The 6,000-nt window shown below is 44.2% G+C and overlaps 2 long non-coding RNA genes across 3 annotated transcripts in view; both read right to left on the bottom strand.

Moving 5' to 3' along the window:
• The window catches only part of LOC142790271 (uncharacterized), a 63,318-nt gene extending 62,763 nt beyond the window's left edge, over positions 1-555 (bottom strand). Inside the window, exon 1 of one of the 2 annotated variants that reach the window (XR_012889409.1) lies at positions 521-555. This is a non-coding gene — a long non-coding RNA (uncharacterized LOC142790271). Of the gene's footprint in view, positions 1-400; positions 468-520 lie in introns of those variants that run through there. The other variant, XR_012889410.1, reaches the window with a different exon arrangement.
• Positions 556-1,474: 919 nt separating this feature from the next.
• Positions 1,475-4,976, bottom strand: LOC142790273 (uncharacterized). Its single transcript, XR_012889412.1, has 2 exons — positions 4,909-4,976; positions 1,475-1,737 (listed from the first exon to the last, which is right to left on the bottom strand). It is a non-coding gene; the product is annotated as an uncharacterized LOC142790273 (long non-coding RNA).
• Between the last annotated feature and the right edge of the window lie 1,024 nt (positions 4,977-6,000).

Consider the following 6,000-nt stretch of genomic DNA (forward strand, 5'->3'; position numbering starts at 1 on the left):
GAAGCAAGGGCAAATTTGTGTGAATTGTGTTGTTGGTGTGGTATATGAAGTTCCACTGACTTTCCGGATGGTGTACATAAGCCAAACAGGTGTTGTGTGAATTTTAGAGCATGGAAACATTTTAAATTATTAGAGAAAGGAACAGGCTCCAAATTAGCCCTTCATTGTAAATAGTGCAAATGTAAGCCAATGCTGAACAAACTCAGGATTTTGGGCAGAAGCCATGAAAAAATGGCACATGAAATACAGTTGAATCTCATTAATTCGAACACGCTTAATTCAAACTTCTGGTCAGTTCGAACTCATGATAAGGTCTCTTCAAAGCTATGTGTATTCCAATGGACAAAAACACCCGGTAATTCGAACGTGCAGACACTTGCGACGGTTATTTTGAACATACCGTGCTCCGAAAATGCTCTCAGCACCCTGCCCAATCCCATGGCGGCACCTGCGACACCTAAGCGCTGCCCGAAAAGGAAATGAAAAGGCAAGAAAAGGCTATGGTGGAATGTTTGCTCACTCTCTAATGCCGATCTGCGACGTGCCCTTGTCACGGTTCTCCCTTTTCCGTCCCTGCCACATAAAGACCCTTCTCCTTCCAACGCCGTTTGCGAAGAGAGAGAGGAAAAAAAAAGGCTGTTGCTGGGTTGAATGAATGTGTGGTTGAAGGAAAGGAAAAAGGCACTATCTTCTGCGGCCTTTGCCCCTTGCGGAAGCACGGCTCTGCGCCTTGAAGGAAGGAGGGGGGGTCTTTCACGCGCCCATGCCACGCGTCCCCCTTCTTTCCTGTCCCTGCCACATAACCCTTCTCCTTTCAACGACGCGCGCGAAAAGAGTGAAAAAAAAGCTGCCGTGGAGTGATGGTTTTCTCTCAAATGCCGTCTGCTTCTCTCCGCCTGGACGGAGATGCTCCTCCTTTCTCGTCATGTGCTAGCCATGCTACGGCTGCGCAGCGGAGAGACTACGCAGCCGTTGTTGTCGTCGTCTTTAGAAAGTGTCGGTGCTGGACATTTCCGCGTGCAACTTCTCTTGCCAGGAGAATGCTGAAGCCGAAGTAGAAATGCTTTGCAAGCTGCGTGCGGAATTGATTGACTTGCTGCAAGGCAAACGCATGCAGACGCGCATCACCGAATACTTGAAATAATAATGGATGTCCTGTGATTTGTAAATAAATGTAAGTCTTCTGAAACTTCCCCCCCGTGTGTTAGCTCAATGCACATGCACCACTGCATGGAGAGCCCTCGGTTTATTTAGCTTTCATTAGTTTGAACTTCTTTTAATTTGAACAAATTTTCGGGCCCCTTCGAGTTCAAATTATCGAGATTCGACTGTACTTTAATCTTTTCACATTCCAAAGAATTCTTGGCGAAGCATCTTGTAGTGATAGCTGCATGGCGTTGCACAGGAAGGAAAAAACTTTCCTGGAATCTTTTTTGTAATCTTGAGTGATTAGTAGGACGAAGAAGGCATAGAGTGATTGGGCGTCAGTTTATTGTATTATGCGATTTCTGTTAGAAGCTTGTAGCATCACCACGGGACCACATGGGTACATATACTTGAGCCACGCGTACTTGAATAAACAGTTGGTAGTCGAGCTGCTTTCCTGTCTCCTGCTTCGTTTTCTGTGTTCATCATTTTATTGGCTGGAATCTTTTTTAAAGCAAAGCACCAACCAACTCATCAACGAGTGTTGTTAAAATATCCTTGTCAATCTCGTCCGGTCGAGATGTAATGACACTGCAGAAAAAAAAGGACGCCAATCAAGAGGGTGTCGAAAATATAACAAAAAAGATGTTTGTACTTCCAGACGGTATCCTTGTTCACTATGCTGGGAGGCCGAAGCATGAAATTTCGTCCAATTCTTGACTTCGTTTATCTACGCCAGGCGTATATGGCCAACCAAAGATTACCCAAGTCTCCCAGTTTATTTCGAACCTCTTTGTTCAAAGGTCACCTGAACTTCAACCTGTTCTGCAAAGGCCAAGGCTTGATTCTGAAGTCATTGTGCATGCTGAGACTGGTGCACATGGCTTTCGGACACCTGGTAGTATCGAAAGCTAAGTGGCAGTTACTTAAAACTTGAGTCATGAACTGCAGAGCAGTTCTGGACTTCCAGAATCAGCTCTCCTTTGCTCACCGTCACCTTAATTACAGCTCTCCTTTGCTCACCATTACCTTAAATACAAGTGCCCGTTTGTTTTCACCAGTATTGAGCTTTACGCAAACTGCAAGGCTCAGCTACAGTTATTTCTCTGTGAACACACGCATCAGAACAAACTGAATCACCTACAGCCTTGTCGTAAAAATAACACGTTATACCAAGCAAGGTTAGTGGTATGAAATTTGTCCTCGTAAGCTCCTAGTCAGCTCAAGATGAGTGTGCTCGAATTTGGACTGAACTTTAGCATGAGTGGCCCACTTGAACCAAAGAAACTGATATGCACCGTAGAGCATGCCATTGATCAGATGGATGACGCCGAACGAGACAAGGCCTGTACTTGTGCGATCAGAATTCTCACCAAGTTCGCGCATAAAAAGCACACTGCCCTATTGCCCGAACCGCCCAACTCAATGAGGAATCTTCCCAAGAATTATGGTATAGTGATACTGCCAGCTGACAAAGGGAATATCACTGTTATTATGAACACAACTGACCACATCAGTAAGACGTCAGACATCGTCTGGGATAGCAGCACCTATGCCGTCTTTGAACGTGATCCCACACTCAAGTTGAAATAGGAACTGCAGGATCTTCTGGTAGACTTTTTCTGATACGTGTATCCGGAACACAAGGATTTTCAGTTTTCGCTTCTTTGCCACAACGGCTCTGCGCCGGCACTGTACAGCTTATTCGAAATTCATGTTTGGCACGCCAATACGGCCCATCGTGATTGTCACGCGTTCGCCTCTCTGCAGGCTTTCGAGCCACCTTCACTATGCATGCTCCGCTGCTCAAAAGTGGCCCCACAATCATCCGTGGCTCGCAAGACATCATTGACAAAGTGCGTCATCTCACTGTGGACGATAATAAAATCATAATGACATTCGACGTCAATTCCATTTTTACCTGTGTTCCTGTGCCACTTGCTGTAAGTGCCTGTAAAGCTGCCCTGTAGGCTGATGAAAAACTGGGCAAACGCACCATGTTAAGACAACTGGATTTCTGTTTGAACAATACCTACTTTACTTTACGTGATGTGATTTACAGCAGCTGCATGGAGCCTTTCTGGGCGCCTCGATCTCAGTAACGGTGGCAAACCTGGCTATGGAGTCAGTGGAAAGCCAGGCTCTGGCTTCCTTCGACCCTTCTCTGAAAGTATTCTTCCGATATGTTGATGATCGCTTTTGCATCTTAAAAAGCACCCTGGCCGCATTCACCAACCACTTGAATACCATTGAGAAAGCTATAAGAACCCCTTGAAAGAGAAGAGCTCTGGACGTCTACGTTTTTTAAAGTAGTGGTACAGCGGGACCAACAACGTCTGGTATTCAAAATTCCTAGGAAAGACACAAATAGTGGGCGTTATCTTCATTTCGCGTCAGTCAATTCTCTCAGCCACGAACAGTCTGTGGCCTTTTCTTTAATAATATAATAAAGAGGGCCCGAAGAATTCGCAGCAAGCCAGAAGGCTTCGACTGCGACTTAGCATGTATTCGATGCGAACTGGGCGCGTGCAAGTACTCCAGAAGTTTTCTTGTTTCGTCCGAGAAACGTTCAAGGCAGAGCAACTACCATGGAAAAGCGTTGGTCTCGGGTTCGAACATCCAGCACGAATTTTTCAACACCTAACAGGCTTTTCTTTCTGAGAAATCGTACGAATTTCTGTGTGGCTTCGTGCTGCAAAATGGTGGTTGTCTGTCCCTTTCTTGAACCTTCTGCCACATGTAGATTCCCACAGAACTGATTTACGATAGTTATGTCCTTGTGCTTCAAGTTTTCAATGACTTCGCCCTGGCCCTGTCAATTGCTAGTTTTCTGGTTAGCTCAATTGGCAGAGGGACCGCCCCAAAAAAGTGTTGATTCTGGGTGCGAACCCCAAACTAGAACAAACTTTTGCTAAGAGGCTTTTCTTTCTGAGAAATCCGGCTCCATGCGATAAAAGGGCGGTTGTTTCCTTTACCCTTATTAGCATATGCTTTAATGCATAAATGGTGAATAGGAATGAGTGCAGCAACACGATAACATGATCTATGTGGTTCCTTGGAGCTTTTAAAACGTTTATGACACTTGAGGAGTCCTTTTATATAAAGATGTATCTGATAATTTCTATTCTTTGAAGTGTTTAATGGCTGCCAGAATCACACAAGTCTCTTCTATGAAGATGCCTGCATGTTCACAACACTGCTACCTAAAAAGAATGCACCGAGAGTAGTGCGCAACATGCTAGTGTGTCACTATAAAGCATCAGTAAAAACAGTGATCATTGAAAATGTCAATGCCCAGCAGCTCTACCACTGAAAATCTTGAATGCAGCACAGCGTGCACTTAAATCAGAAAAGATTGTTCAACACATTCAGCATGCTCTCATCCCTTATATAATCATTAGTTCTATGAAGTCAAGCGAAATGGTCATAAAAATTGCATAGAAAACACATCTGCATAATTACTTTATAAACAGTAGCTTGTAAAATAAAGATAGCATCAAATAACATTTCTTGTAAATATTTTTGGCTTCTAATCTCTTGAGTAAGCCTAGGCCCCTAATTATAGATGCATGTCCCTCAGACCATACAGCGGTAAACAGATTCATATTTTCCCATGACTTGTTTACAATGTTACATGGCATAGAAACATCAACATGGCCTTATGCCTACTTATAAAATATGTGCTATTTTTCGCTAATGATTGAAAGCTTATCACAGTTGACAAGGTGGCAACTTGGGCCACAGTAGCTGAGGAAAACTCACCGAAAGCAAGTTGTAGTACAGGCCGAAAATCATGCGTGGCAGGAAGGCAAACAGTGCGTCTTGCAGGCACACCTGCACACATTCATATGTAGTGAGAAATTTACGCAAACCGAGACAGGTTTAGCCCACTTCCATGATTACAGCATGAGACGAAAGCAGAAAAAAAACGGCACACAACACACCTGGAGCACCGAGTGACAACTGATTTGCTGAACATTTCGTGACAGGCGCTATACCAGGAACATGAGAAAAAGTGGTGAGGAAAGAGACAGACAGGCACCAAACTACCAACTGCTTATTGCCGGTAAAGGCTGAAAAACGGGCAAATTTCCACCCACGTACACTGGAGTGAAATAGTTACCACAAACATCTCGTCACGTGAGCATTCGATTAAACAAGGACAACTCAGATTGATAGAATAAATGAAGACAACTCAGACTGAAGTAATGAGTGGGCACAAGCCCACTCATTACTTTAAGTATAATACTCCTCTAGCAGTTCCCTTACAGTCTGGTTCCTGCTTTTGCCGATAATCCTAGCTTACTCAAAACCTGGCACACACAAGCATGACAACTGATATTTTGACAGCAGCAAGCTTTTTTATACCACTGACGGCCAGAAGAAACATGCAAGAAACATGCTTGGATGTAACATAAGTGCTGGCAATAAACAGATATGCATCATATTTCACCGTGAAGGTATTTGATTTTGTGGGGGAGAGTGGGGGCAGTGATACTGTGGGTGAGCTTATACACATATCCGACAACTTCGATATCCCATGTGCCTCCTTTATATCTCCTGTTACAGCGTCACAATGTTAGGCCACACGGCTACAAGTGGCTGCGTGTGCCACATTGCGCAACAGTGAGCATACGCATGCGTCTGTGAACCTTGTGAACCAATGTACTAAAATAGCAGTGAGACTGGCAAGCATCGTCAACATACAGGAGGCTCAGGTGATAGCCAAGTTTCAGGATATGTGTGTAACGCCCCCTTAGTAGCATTGTCACAAAAGAAGTCTGATACCTTGACTGTGAAATTTAATGTGTGTCTGTTTTCTGCCAGTGTTAATGTACCAAGCAAGCACATTTC

This window comes from Rhipicephalus microplus, unplaced genomic scaffold (assembly GCF_043290135.1).
Source record: "Rhipicephalus microplus isolate Deutch F79 unplaced genomic scaffold, USDA_Rmic scaffold_91, whole genome shotgun sequence".
NCBI lineage: Eukaryota > Metazoa > Arthropoda > Arachnida > Ixodida > Ixodidae > Rhipicephalus > Rhipicephalus microplus.